Raw genomic sequence first — 15,597 nt, 5'->3', positions numbered from 1 at the left:
GCCCTTAACCCGTGGGATCTGATTTTATCTCTGGGCAGACACTGTTAGAACTGAATTAAATAGTGGGACACCTAGCTGATGTCTGAAAACTACTTACTACGTGGTGAAAAATCTCTCAATGTTCAGTGACCGTGTCGGAAGAGTTCTCTGTAAAGGTAAATAAGACAGGCGAAGAGGATGAGGAAACAAGCAGGAAGGAAAAAAAAAACAGAGACTTTTTGCTTTATACCAGTTTATTACACTTAAATGATTCACCTTTTGACGGATATCTGGATTGTTACTATGTTTTGGCTATTACAAAAAAAATAGCTGCTATGAACATTCATATACAGATTTTGATGTGAACATATGTTTTCATATCTCTGGGATAAATGCCCAAGAGTGCAACTGCTGGGTCACATGGGAGATGTGTGTTTAGTTTTATAAGAAACTGCCAAACTGTTTTCCAGAGTTGATGTATCTTTTACTTCCTACATCCTCACCAAGCATTTGGGATTGCCACTACTTTTAGCCATTCTGATAGGTATGTAGTGATAAATTTACATTTCCCTAATGGGTAATGACAGTGAACATCTTTTTGTGTGCTTATTTGCCATCTGTAGATCTTCTTTGGTAAAATGTCTATTCACGATTTTGTCCATTTTCTAATTGCAAATTTTGCTTCTTTGTTTTACTGTTAAATTTTGAAAGTTCTATATATGTTGGGTGCTGGTCCTTTATCAAATATGTAGTTTGCAAATATTTTCTTCTAGTCTTATAACTTATCTTTCCATCCTCTTAACAGGATCTTTAGCAGAGTAGAATTCCAAGTTATATGAGATCCAATTCATCAATATTTTTCTTATGGATCATGGTTTGGCTTATCAAGTCTCGGGCTTTTATAGAACCCCAAGATTCTCCTATGGTTTTTTCTAAAAGATTTATAGTCTTGCATTTTACATTTAAGTTCATGACACATTCTGAGTTAACAAGGTGTGAGGGTTAAGCCATGGTTTATTGTTTTGCCAATGGATGTCCAAGTGCTCCAGCACCATTTTTTTTAAGGTTATCCTTCTTCCATTAAATTGCTTTTTTCTAGATATTCTATACTCGGTCTACCCCTCTATCAATACCATAAGCTTTACTTTACCTTAGCTATAGTATGTTTTAATAATAAGTAGTGTGATTCCACTGACTTCATTCTTTTTCAGGATGATTTTTAACTAGTCTAGGACTTGTGCTTTTGCCCATAAATTTTAGAAGAAGCTGGTGTATAAAAAATCTTGCTGGTTCCAAAGAGTACAGTAGAGAGGGGATGGGGTTTCACCTCATAGAGGAGAAGCCTAACAAACACCACCTCAGACAAGTGACCAAGGTCAACATTAACAGTGATTAATTACACTTGATCATATGAATCCACGATAGGATATGATGAAAACGGCAGTTACCGCTGTAGTTGTTCTCTCCGAAAAACACATCACCCTAGTCTAATCATGAGAAAAACAGCACACAAATCCCAACTGAAGGACAGTCTAAAATATCCCACAGATACTCCTTGAAACTGTAAAGGTCATCAAAATCAAAGAAAGTCTAACAAACTGTCCAGCTCAAGACAAAGATGACTCATATAATGTGGCATTATATTCCAGAAGAGGAAAAGGACATTATGTAAAAAATAAGAAAATCTGAATAAAGTATGGACTTTAGTTAATAATGCATCAATATTGGTTCATTAATTGGAACAAATGTACCAGACCAATGTAAGATGTTACAACTGGTATTGGGTACATGAAAATTCTTCGCTTTACCTTCCCAATTTTTCTGTAAATCTGTTTAAATTTAAAATTTTATATGTTTCTAAAAAGACAAGTGTTTAAAGATTAAAATTTAGTAGAATTAATATTTACTGCTTCATCAATGCCACCTTTAAGTGAAAACAAAACAAAATTTTGCTGAGGTTTTCATAGTAATTGCATTGAACAACTTATGGAGAACTGACATCTTCACTGAGTTGAGTCTCCTGATCTGTGAGCACAGTATCTCTCTGCATTTATCTAGGTCTTTGACTTCTTTCATCAGTATTTTATAATCTTCAGCATATAGATCCAAGACAGGTTTCATTAAATGTATCCCTAAGTATTTCATTTTCTGAAGAGTGACTGTAATTCATTTTGTGCTTGTAATTTTGATTTCCACATGTTCGTTGCTAGTATATAGAATGTAATGGATTTTATTTGTTGGTATTACATCCTGTGACCTTACAGAATTCATTTATTAGTTTTAGGAGGGTATTTTTTTTCCTATGGGTTTGGTTTGGTTAGGTTTTGATAGATTCTTTGGTACATTCTGTACAGACAATCAGATCATCTGTAAATAGGAATAGTTTTATTTCTTTTCCAATTTGAATGCCTTTGATTTCTTGTTCTTACCTTAACTGCAGTAGCTAATATTTCCAATACAGTGTTGAATAGACTGTTAAGACACCTTGTATTGCTCCCAAACTTAGAGAGAAAGCATTCAGTGTATTAGCATTAAATATGATATTAACTGGAGAATTTTATAGATGCCCTTGACCAAGCTGAGAAAGTTCCCCTCTATTCCTAGTCTGCTGAGAGTTTTTATCTTGAATGAGTAATAGATTTTGTCAAATGTTTTTCTATATCAGTTGATACGAACACATGACTTTCTTTAGTCTGCTGATACGGTTGATTATGACTGGTTTTCAAATTCTCAATTAAGGTGAATTTTAAAGGATAAATAAGACTTTACCAGACATAAATATAAATGCATTTGTGTTTGTTTACTTAATGTGTAGTTACACTTACTAGACTACCAGCTCCACAGTGGATTATTTACATTTTGTTCGACAATGCATACCCAATCCTAAACCTTATACCTAGCAAGCTATAAACATTCAATAAATACATGTAGAAGAGAGTGAAGAATATAATGCTCAAGTACACAGCCGCAAGTATATATACATTAGAAAAATGACCAGTCAGACAGAGTAACAGAAGCCAGAGATACTGTTGGGGAGTGGCCTAAAGGCAGAGCTGCCACCTTGGAGCATATACATAAATTAACTCAAGATACATCAAAGACCTAAACATAACATCTAATGACCTAAATGTGAAGGTTTTATAAGACAATATATGCAAATATTTGCATAACTTGGAGTAGACAAAGGTCTCTTAGAAAATAGAAAGCAATAATCATGAAAAAAGTATTTAAAAGAAAGTATTGATAGAACTGAAAATTAGAATTCTCTGTTCTTCAAAAGACATCTGCAAGAAACTCAGTAGGGAAGCCAAGGACTGGGAGAAAATATTTGCAAAGCATGAATATGGAAGCTATAATATATAAAGAATTCCTATAATTCAATAGTAAAGACAAACAATCCAGTTAAAAACAAATGAAATGCTTCAACACATTTCAAAGAAAATATACAAACATCTGATAAGCACATATAAAAGTGTCTGACATCAATAGTCAGCAAGAAAATGCAAATAAAACCAAGTGATATACAACTATTATTTATCGGCACTATTATCAGTTATTGTTATACCAGTAGAATAAAATTTAAAAGACTGACAACATGAAACGTTGGAGAAGATGTGAGGCAAACAAAACTCACATATACTTGTTAGGGACAGTGTAAAATGATATAACCTCTTCAGAGCAATGCTTTATAAAACTAAACATACACCTTTCCTATGATCTATTCCTAGATATTTCTTTTTTTTTCTTTTCAAGCTCTTTTATAAAATTAAAGAGGAGGGAACACTCCCAAGCAAGCAAAATACACAAATCAGTAAAATAGGATACACCATATTAATAGAATGAAAGAAAAATCATATGGTCACTTAAATAGATGCAATAAAAGCATTTGACAGAATTCAACATCCTTTCATGATCAAAATGCTCAATAAATGAATACAAAAGGAATATACTTCAATAAAAGCCATATATGACAAGCACACAACCAACATCATACTCAAGAGTGAAAAGTTAAAAACCTTCCTGCTAAGATCAGGTGTTACATGGAAACCAACTTGACAATAAACTATTATTCCTAGATATTTCTAATCCTACATATTTAACGAAGAGAAAAATGTCTACAAAAAGACTTGCACAAGAACATTCATTGTAACTTTATTCATAACAACCCCAAAACAGGAAAAGCCCAGATGTTCATCAATACAATGGATAAACAATAATGCTATCATACAATGAAATACCATTACATACATACACACAAATTACTAAAGGCACAATAACACGGATGAATTTAAAAAACAGTTATATTGAGTGAAGGAAACGAGTCACAAAAGAGTACATACTATATGATTAAACTAAACTAGGGTTGAAAAAGAATTAAATAGTGCCTTCCTTTGGAGGGTAGGAGAAGAAATTAACGTTCAAAGGGGGCATGAGGAGACTTCTTGGGATATATAACTTAAGTAATGTTTTATACCTTGATAGGGGGTTTGAATTACACACATATATATATTTGTCAGAACTCAATCTGTGCATTTCATTGCATCTAAATTTTACCTTCAAAAACAGAATATATTTTAATATGCATTTGGAGAAAGTCTGGAACTTACTTTGAAACTTATTTTAAAAAAAAGATGGATTGTATTGGTGGATGGACAGAGGGATAGACAGATGGATATGTGGTAAAATGAGCACACTAATGTATGAACTAAAAGAATCCAGGGATGGCTTTACAGAGGTTCAGTGTAAAACTTTTTTGAAATTGTACTGTATGCTTGAAATTTTCAATAATAAAAAAATGGGAAAAAGTAAATTTGGAATTAGATCAAGCACACAATAGTACGCTCAAGAGTAAGTCAGGCAGAGAAGGANATAAAAAAAAAAAAAAAAAAAAAAGGAAAAGAGTATGGATCTCCCCCTGTAATGTCTAGTTTTCAAACCCTAAGGCTCTATGGAAGTGGCTCAGGGGGTAAATATTAGACAGGAAGGACTCTGGCCCTAATGACACTACAGCAGCTCTACTTGCATATACTTTATAACGTAGCATTTCATGCAAATGGCTTGAAGGGCTCCAATGATGCAAAGAAATACACACACACACACACACACACACACACACACACGAAATCACTGCTGGAATTGATGACAACTTTCAACCACACAAGTACCACAGGCCTCTGTGAGTGACAAAACACCTGTCTTTTCCAGGAATGGCTGTGTAAAATATGCAAAGTGGTGCCTCATACATACCCTCATAGAAATGGAATACTTAAAGGACACTGAAGATCACTGGCTTACTATCTTGACTTTCCAGATGGGAAACCTGGGTCCAGCTAGGAAAAGAGACTTCCAACAGGTCCCTCCCCGAGTGTGAGGTGAACCAGGTCCAGGCTCATGAAGTATCGCCAGTCCCCTCTGTTCGCTCTTCTGTAACACCGCCTCCTGTGGCGATCCCCAGCACCCCAGAGGAGTCTTTAATGAGATTCCCTAGTTATATTGGTGCCAAGGTATTTGAAAAATAAGGTCTGTGCTTCATAAGACAAAATGCTTCAAAAACAGAAAGTCCATTTTCTTCAGAGCAGCCTGTGAAAGATTATAGGCCTATTTTCTGATTTTGACATTTATCTGAAATTCAGATTCTATTGTATAACCTAATATGAGCTATGGAGATAATTAATATAAATGTGAATATCTCCAGGTGAAGTGGGAGAATGGAGGAAAAGAAACGTTCTTAAAGTTCAAGCCACTTTTCTGTGCCACTTTACAGCATTTAATTGTCTGCTATTCTCAAACACAAAATTTGAACACTAAGCTAAAATTACTCTCCTCTCTAAATCTCTATTACCTGTTCTGCACAAACAGTGTGTGGACCTCTTTTACACATGTGTGTCTGAGAAGGTGTGGGTAAACTGCTATTTAATGGAGCCCTGGAGTTATCTTTTGGTATAGTCAAGAGGCCTCTCAATTTAATTTACTTGAGGGTGAGCTGATACCCATGTCAAACATTCCCTGGTAAGCTACCAATTTTATAATCCATGCAGCCCTGGGTCTTTCTGATATTTTTCAAACATCAAAATAACAGCTTGCCTTTAAGATTTTTCACCTTCATAGCAGAATCAAAGAAGGCCATCCCTCAAAGCTACTTATCTTTTTACTAACCCCTGTAGTCAAAGGTCTGGTAGGAGAGCAGAAGGATAGTAACAATGGCATTATGATTCTCTCTTGAGTCACTAACTGGGCACTGCACATGTATTATCTTACATAGACATCATCATAATCCAAGATTGATATTATTTTGTCGAAAAGGAAAATGATGCTCTGGTTACGCACACAAAATGGGGTACTGGGGAAGAACCAGAAGCCCAAGTATAACCGCAAAGTCCACAGTTTTTCCACTGAGTTGGATGATAGAAAAACTTCAGTTATCCACATCAAGACCCCTCACTCCCATCACATTGCTCCCAGGGCATTGAGCAGAATTTATCATCTGGTGCAATATATCTTCTAACCCAGATAGGGGTTTCCAGAAGATGCACTGCCTCCATGACCACTCACTCCTCTAATGTGCTGCCTCCTCCCCTAAACCACCAGCTCAACTGTCAATATATGGCCTTTTGGTGGAGCAGAAGAGGGAGGCAGAGTATATCAGGACACCACAGGTTGCACAAGACATAAGGAGAAGGCCCGTGGCTGCCCTGCACACAATAAGGAGATTTGCTATGTACCCCCTTCAAGGTAGCTGGATCTGTTCCCGATCCCTGGGATTCTCCTATGCCGCTTATTACATCATCTCCACATCCCTTCTCCTGTGCAGGGATGGCACTGGGAGCAAATGCTCCCCACAGGGAACGAGGCCCTCACCACAGCCACAGCCAGTCTCTCCACAGGAAGCAGCCACAGTGGACTTTCTGAATCACGATTCAGACCTGGAGGCCGCCTACCTCGAAGTCAGCACATGAAAACAACACAGTGGCTTTGTGATGTTTGGTGAGCTGAAATCTAGGCAGAGATCCATTTTGGTGACCACATACCCAGAAAGAACCAGCGAGAGCTCTGTCTGAAAAGGAGGCATGAAGGGCAGAGCCGGCTCTCACTGACAGCAAAGAAGGCAGGGGCACTTCAGAACGGGGCAATGCTCATTATTAGCTATCATACACACAGACCACTGCAACACTTTAGTTTGAGAGCTAATAAATGATTTCCCTCCTTTTAAAGAGACTGGGGAGGTTACTTTAAATTTGGAAACCCTGAAGGGGTAAAACTGATGCCACAGTCTTAAGAGGGCAGGATGGAGAGTCTGCGGGTTCCATGACTGAAGAGACAAAGTCCCTCCCAGCCCCCAGATACCCCCCGCAGGGTCCTCAGACGATACTGGGTAGCCCAGCTCACCCCTACCCTGTCAGAGCCTGCCGACAGCCCTGCACATCACAGTTCCTAGCACCCAGCTTCTCTGTGCTTCTTCTTTTCCACTTTTCTCTCCACTTCCCTATGTGGTCCTCTTTATTTTTATACCATATCATAAATTTATATTCTGCTTGTAAACTGCCTTCAATTATTTAAGAGAAAGGTAAAAAATAAATCACAGTGATTCTTACTTTCTTCTCTGTACAGGGCTGAAAAAAAAAGATGAATAAAATAAAGCTGTTCAAATTATATCTAAATAAGAATACGCAGTTTCTGTGTAAGGATCTGTATTCGTTTAAGTAGAATTACATTAACCACATTGGAAAGAATTTTAAAGACCTTAAAGACTAACTTGGTCATCCTGCAGAAGAGACAAAGGCCCCAGGAGACACTCAACAAAGGTTGCAATGTTATTTGCAGGCACAAAACTTTACAGCATGACATGCATGCAACTGGCACTTTCACATGCTGAAAGGAGACATTCAAACCATGTCTCTTGAGCCACGTATTAGCTGATGGACACACACGTCCCATTACTTCATCACAGTAGTTCCACTTTGCCAAGCAAGTTTACTTGTGCAATTATTGAAAGATCATGTCCCATTTACTTACTTATTTTCTGAAAATGAGTGGAAATGGAAAACTACAAGTGCTGATACTAACAACAGAAGTGAAACAAAGACAGACATAATTAAGGTTATAAAAGTGAAGGCTTGCCATCCACAGGTCGGTTAAAGGACATAAACTATTCCATTCAGCATACAAAGGTTAACAGGGAGCAAAGTACAGAGAGCCCCAATATCAAGACCAAAATGTCTAAAGAGAGTCCAAGTGATGAAGGGAAGTGATAAAAACTTTTCAAAAGATGACAAAAATATGGGATGCCTGGGTGGCTCAGTCGGTTGAGCGTCCGACTTCACCTCAGGTCATGATCTCACGATTCGTGGGTTCGAGCCCCGCGTCGGAGTCTGTGCTGACAGATAGCTCAGAGCCTGGAGCCTGTTTTGGATTCTGTATCTCCCTCTCTCTCTGACCCTTCCCTGCTCACGCTGTCTCTCTCTCTCTCTCTCTCTCTCTCAGAAATAAATAAAAAACATTAAAAAAATTTTTTTAATGACAAAAATCTTAAATTAAAATTAGCATCGGAAGAACATTCCAGTAATTCAAATACAGAGCAGGGGAGTTCAAATGTCTGTTCGCCTGGTATACACCTTACTACAAAATCCAGGTAACCANNNNATAAAAAAAAAAAAAGCACATTGGGGTACCTGGGTGGCTCAGTCGATTGAGCGTCTGACTTCAGCTCAGGTCATGATCTCAAGGTTCGTGAGTTTGACCCCCGCGTTGGTCTCTGTGCTGACAGCTCAGAGCCTGGAGCCTGCATCAGATTCTGTGTGTATCTCTCTCTCTGTCTCTGCCCCATTCATGCTCTGTCTCTCTTTCTCTCTCAAAAACAGACATTAAAAAAAAAAAAAAAAGAAAAGAAAATGAAGTTTATTAATAAGCCACAACTGAGTATCAGAAGTATTTAGCTGTAAAGATTTTGTCTCTTACTATGAGAAAGAAATAGTAATAAAAAATTGGCTTACATATACCTCATTAGAGATAAGTTTAAAGAGAAGCCAAACCTGAGGCCAAACTATGTCTAGGAAGAGGTCTATAAATTAACTTTGGGATTCATAAAAGAAAAGTTTTGCATGTATTATGTCTAAGTCAGTGATTTCTTAACTGCTGAGGGGGTGGATTTTGACCCTCTTGGTCCCTTAAACTTTTGTTTATCACAGCACAGGAGGAAGGGCTACTGGCATCTAGTGGGTAAAAGCCAAGGATGCTGCTAAACATCCCACAAAGCACAGGACAGCTTCCACAACAAAGAATTATCAGTTCCAAAATGTCAATACTGCAGAGGTTGGGAAACCCTGGTCTTTCTGTGTCTGTTCTGATTCTGTGTCTCTCTTTCTCTCTGGCACTCTGGCACTCTCCCTCTTAATAAACATTAAAAAGAAAATGTTTTAAAAGAAAAAAGGACAAGATAGCATTAAAGTCTACATCACAGGTTTCTGCTCTACTCCTTACAAAACTACCACTGCTTAGTCCTTACTTCTATCAGTATTAACAGTTTATTTCACAGATTATAGAGAGTACTATTACTGACAGAAGCAAAATCTGAGCTACAAAATCACAGTTTGTAAAACTGTCAATATTCCAATTTAACGTAAGTTTAATGTTCTAGAAATACATGTGCATTGTAATAACAGTTGGCATAAAAACACATTTATCTTTTACTTCTCTGGGGACATAAAACTACATGTTCAACTTCTGTACATTAAAGTTTTAAAAACTTTTTGAGGAATACATTACGAAGTAAAGTGGATGGCAGCCCATAATGGCAGAGAAAAGACTGGAACCCAGTCTCCTGAACAGTATGCCTTTTACATTTATTTTGCTAGGCTTCTCCTACAACTAGACTGCACTGGCTTTGTGACATCTACTCTGGCTACTCACAAACTATTAATTGTTCATGGTTATTGGCAGAGAATTCCAAGACCTGTAGGACAGAGATAAATGAAGGACTCACCAACTGGATATTCTTCCACTTTATTCTTAATCCATGAAAAAACGTAGTCAAAGGCAATTCGAATTTACCTTCAGTTATTTTTTTCAAATAAAGTACATCCAAGGAAATTAGTACTGGATCATAATCAAACCACAAAACCCACTGCAACTCTCAGCCTTGCTTATAAGGTCCTAGCTGTGGGGCACCTGGGTGGCTTAGTCGATTGACTCAGGTCATGATCTCATTGTTCGTGAGTTTGAGCCTCTCATTGGGCTCTCTGTGCTGACAGTGCACAGCCTGCCTGGAAATCATTCACTCATATTCTCTCTCTCTCTCTCTCTCTCTCTCTCTGCCCCTCTCCCACTCTCTCTGTCAAAATAAATAAGCCTTAAAAATCAAATAAATAAATAAATAAATAAGCTCCTAGCTGCAAGACAGAAGGCAAAGAAGTAGGAAGATGAAATTGTTCCTACAGGAAAAGGCACTCAGGATTACAAGGATAGCAAGACAGCCAAAGAATGACTATCTAGATTTCCATTCATGTGTAATGATTTAGCCAAATAAATAAAATAAAAACAGTCATATCATAGAGTCATAACAAGACTAATAGTAGAAAGTAAAAGGAAAAAAATTCAGTGCCTAGAAGCTGGACTTCTCTAGGCCTTATTTTAGGCCTTATTCACATAGTTCTTCAAATTTCTGTATTTTTTATCTTTTAAAAAGTCCCTCTTGGGGTACCTGGGTGGCTCAGTCAGTTGAAGGTCTGACTCTTGATTTTTGGCTCAGGTCATGATCCCAGGGTCATGGGATCAAGCCCCATGTCGGATTCTACACTCTATCGGGCTCCACGTTCAGCATGCTTAATTTTCTCTCTCTCCCTCCCTCTGCCCATCTCCCACTCGTGCACATGCACTCTCACTCTAAAATTTAAAAAAAAAAAAGTCCCTCTCTTGACCCCATCTTCCTCTCCAGCTACTATCTCATTAACCTCCACTCTACTCTTTCACCAAAAAACACCTCCAAAGTGTTATATGCCAATGTCCTATAATTTCTCTGCTCCATGCTCTAGACTCAGCCCAAGGAGGCACTCATTCCATCCCCACAACTGCTGCTGTCTAGGTCATCAGTGACCCCCACGTCAGTAACCCCAACAGCAGGTGCTGAGCATGCATCTCTCTTGAACAATCAGCAGTATTTGACAACGTTGCTCCCTTCTTTTCTTGAAACATTCTTATCTTAGGTGTCACCTCACCACTTGGCGTTCTCTCTCTCTCTCTCTCTCTCTCACTAGCTCTTCCTTACCAGTCATGGGCTTATTCCTCTTCCTCACCCATCTGGAAACACTGAGGAGCCCAGGGATCAGTCCTCAAGCCACACCTCTTGCACTATACTCACTCCCTAGGTGATGTGATCCATCTCACAATTTTAAATGTCATCCCTAAACTGAAACTTCTCTAGCTAAAACCTCTTCCCCTAAACTCCAAACCAACTAACCTACTGCCTACGCAGCATCTCTACCTGGATGTTTAATAGCCATTTCCGACCTATTACAACCAACGCTACACTTTTGATTTTGCACTCCCTCCTCTAACTTGCTCTTCTTCACTTCATCCTCTCAGTGGATCAAGTCAGAACTCTGGAGTCATCCATGATTTCTGTTTCTGATGCTCCACATTGAATCCATAAGCAAATTTTGTTAGCTCTACCTTTTGAATGTATGTTGATTCCAACTTTTATTTTTACTTATCTTCACTGTTACTACCCCAGTCTAAGCCACCAATAGCTCTCACTTGAAATCTTACACTTGTTTCCTGTTTCCATCCTTACTCCTCTACAGCCTACTTTTCACACAGTTGAGTGATCTTAACAACTTACCATATCCTCAGCTTCAAAATCTCTGCCCAACATAAGATGACCCCCAATGACCCACATCCTTATATAATCCACTCCCCTTGATTATAAGCAGAACTTGCATATATGAAGGCTATCAGTTCCATGACACTGTTATGTTTACATGGCAAAGGTGAAAGGGTTTTCCAGACACAGTTATGGTCCCTAATCAGATGAGATGACTTTCAGTTCATCAAAGGGGTGACTATCCTAAGTGGGTTCAGCCCAATCAAGGGAGACCTTTCAAAAAGGGCTTAGGTCTTACATAGGCACAGAGACAGGAAGCATTAAAATTTTCCTACTGGCTTTAAAAAAATCAAAGAGCTACAATGTGAATTATCTATGGAGGGAACTAGGTGGCAGGGAGCTACTGTCAGAGGCCTCTAGAAGCTAAGGGCCACCATACTGTGAGTTCTGCCAGAAACCATTATCAGTTTGGATGAAGACTCCAAGTTCCAGATGAGAATGTAGCTCAACTAGCACATTAATTTCAGCCTGGAAAGACCATGAAGAAAAAACCTACCTGAGCTGTGGCTAGACTTTCTCACCTACAGAAACTGAGACAATAAATGGGTGCTGACTTAAGCCACTAAGTTTGTGTTAAATACTATGTACCGAGAAGGTATATATTCAATACACACTGTTGAACAAATGGTTTCTCATTCATTTGTATGCTTTGAATAATAAAAGCTACACATAACAAGCTTCCCAATACAAGTGAAATTCCTGGTTATCTGACAAAAAGCTACTTTAACACCAATTCACAGGATTTGATATCCTAAAAAATAAGGCAGTGAAAAAGGGGCACAATTATTTCAATCAAATAGTATATGATGGTAAAAATCAAATTCCAAACGAAAATTAAAAAAGAATTAGGACCCTTTCATTTTACTTCTCTATTGTATTCTTAGTGGTCTAAGAAAACAACTGCATCACAAATGCTATGAGCACTGATTAAAAAAAGAGACAAAGTATCAGCACAGAGAATTTTGCCAGATGTGATGTGATGCTAAAAACAGGGGAAAGCTTCCCTGATGTATTTCTAGAATTTTCTAAATATTTAGTTTGCCTTTGTTCAAATAATTCTTTTACTTTGGAGTACCTAAAATATCATTCTGGACAAAGGTTACATGTTTGAAGACAGAAATAAAGTCCACCAAAATATAAAAATGAATTTCTGGATGTGAGTATAGAAGATACTCAAGGCAAGAATGAAAAATAAAGTGATACCATCACAATCCCATAGGTTATGGGAACACCACGCTGGCAGAGAGCCAAACTCCACCCCTGTCTCCCTGGAAAAGTCTCACAGCTTCACTCAAAACTTCTCTCCCAGGGCATACAATCAGAGGACATGCAATCTATATGTATGGCCAGAGAGCAGGTAAACAAAATTGGAACAACATGCCCACAGGAAATTCACTCCAAAAAAGCATTTCTCCCTCTATTTTTCTCCTCTTTTCCTCCTCACAGGTAACACAGGTAACTCCCACACAGGTAACTCTTCCTCTACCAGCATTAAATTAATCCACACCCTTGACAACCTCCAGACAGGAAGGACACAAGATGGCACAGCCCTGACCTGAAGCTACACGCAGCTTCCGGGCAATGATCCCAATGCCCACGACAACGGAGGTTTCACACAGCCATTCCTGAGACCCACTACCATCTTTCTGTTAAGGATACGGTACTGTTGCTTCCCTGGTAATTTCTAATATTAAGAAATGTACACGGAATATGATTTTATAAAACACCAAATTCCTGACTTTGATTTTCAAGGAAAATAGCTTAAAATTAAATGGATTCATTATCATAAGAATCCCTGAGGATGAGGGGTACCTGGCGGGCTCCATCAGTGAAGCATGTGACTCTTGATTTGGAGGTTGTAAGTTCAAGCCCCATGTTGAGAATAGAGATTACTTAAAAATAAAATTATGGGGATCAGAGGAGAAAAGTGAGAATTCCTGTGAAGCATATTATCCTACAGCATTCCTGTGGCTTTAGGAATAAAAAAATAATTAAAAAACACACCCACAATGCTGGTAGGATTAACCTTTTACCCAAAGCAGACCTTAGTATTTGTTCTTTGATCTAATAAAATATAACCAATGAGTTTGGAGTATTTCTAGGTTATGCAGTCATACTTGTGGGATACATGCCACCATCCCACATTGAACGAAACCTTTTTCCAGGGCATCTGATAGAAGCTAGGTCATATGAAAAGACATCTCATAGGTGACTGATTAGTTCTACAAGGGCAAGATAATTTATCGCAGAGTGAGGCCTCATCAGTAAATAGCAAAGCTGATTCAACATTGACCTTCGGTTATTGTGATGATTAAACGTAGGGGGAGAAAAAGGATGTCTGGGTGGTTCAGTCGGCTGAGCATCTGACTCTTGATTTCAGCTCACAGTTCGTGAGTTCAAGCCCTGCATCAGACTCTATGCCGACAGTGTGGACCATGCTTGGGATTCTCTCTCTTCCTTTCTCTCTCTCTGATCCTACCCTACTCACTGAGCTCTCTCTCTCTCAAAATAAATAAAGTTTAAAAAAAACTTTAGTTTCCACTCATTTTTATAATAGCAACATATGAAGCCCAAAAAAGAATTTATGTATTATAACATATGTGCCATTAACATTGTTCAAATAGTATGTTTGAGAAAATATATATATTCAGGAAAGAACAGTAAACAAGCATTTGCCATGATCATTCTTAAGAAAGTATTTTTGAGAAAAACAGAATATATAGAAAAGGCTAGTAAATCTGGGAAATATGTAGGAAATTTATGAGAAGTATGTTCCAGAGCACTGAGCACCCAAATACAGGCAGCTCCCACTCATTCATTCAACAAACGGGCAGTGCCAATCACTGGGGGTTTCTGGGAAATGTGATCTAGCCATGAAACACTGTGGCACTCTATACACAGAAAGCAGGCTAGAGTGTTAAATTCCATAAAGATTACCAGACAGTGCCCTGGGGCTCCAGGAACCATTGGCAGAAATGATCAGAGAAAGCCCCCTCAAAGAGGTGACCTTCTGAGAATTCCCGCCACGTGGACAGGTTTAGGACCTGTGTAAGGGAGTGCAGCATCTTGAACACCAGAAAAGCAAGTCACTGCTGCAGAAGCAACCAGGGAACAGCTCCTGCCAGTTCTGTGTGGATTCTATGCAGAAACTTAGGACAAGTGACAAGCTATGCAAAAGACAAATGACGAGAAAAGAAAGAAGGCACATAAAGGTACACAAGGTCGAATGTAAACACATCAAAGCAAATCTGGCAAATAGCTTTAGCTTCCAGGAATAGAGACAATTCATGATATAGAAAACAGCATACCATGAAAACAAGTTAATTAGTAAAAAAGTTATCTGCATACATTAAAAAAAAAAAGAAAGCTAATTCTGCTGAGTCTCTAAAGAAAACATTGAAACTTTTATTTTTTCTATATAATCAATATCCATGAAAACAATTATCCATAAAAGTTAGATTTTCCTTTGGAACCAATGAGGTATATTATTTTCAAACTCTGAATTTTTCTTTCCCAGTATCATCAAGTTCTCACCCAGACACATAAAAAGAATAAAAATATATAACAATTTATTTAAAAGTCTGCTTTAAATAAATTTTTGAAGCAATTATTTTAACAACTTTTCTCTAAAATTATAATTATTGAGGTGCCTGCATCAGCTCAGGTCATGACCACATGGTTTGTAAGTTTGAGCCTGGCATCAGGCTCCACGCTGACAAGGCAAAGCCTCCTTGGGATTCTCT

General features: G+C 38.1%; 1 protein-coding gene across 8 annotated transcripts in view; it reads right to left on the bottom strand.

Annotated features, from left to right (window-relative positions):
• The window catches only part of FARS2 (phenylalanyl-tRNA synthetase 2, mitochondrial), a 608,095-nt gene that overhangs the window by 417,165 nt on the left and 175,333 nt on the right, over positions 1-15,597 (bottom strand). Inside the window, exon 1 of one of the 8 annotated variants that reach the window (XM_077770050.1) lies at positions 8,649-8,826. The exons of the other annotated variants lie outside the window; for them this stretch is intronic. The gene's annotated coding sequence lies outside the window, so the exon portion shown is untranslated. Of the gene's footprint in view, positions 1-8,648; positions 8,827-15,597 lie in introns of those variants that run through there. 8 annotated transcript variants of the gene reach the window in all.

This window comes from Crocuta crocuta, unplaced genomic scaffold (genome assembly GCF_008692635.1).
Source record: "Crocuta crocuta isolate KB4526 unplaced genomic scaffold, BGI_CrCroc_1.0 scaffold24, whole genome shotgun sequence".
In the NCBI taxonomy this organism is placed as follows: Eukaryota; Metazoa; Chordata; class Mammalia; order Carnivora; family Hyaenidae; genus Crocuta; species Crocuta crocuta.
This window is presented reverse-complemented; position numbering and strand designations above follow the sequence as displayed.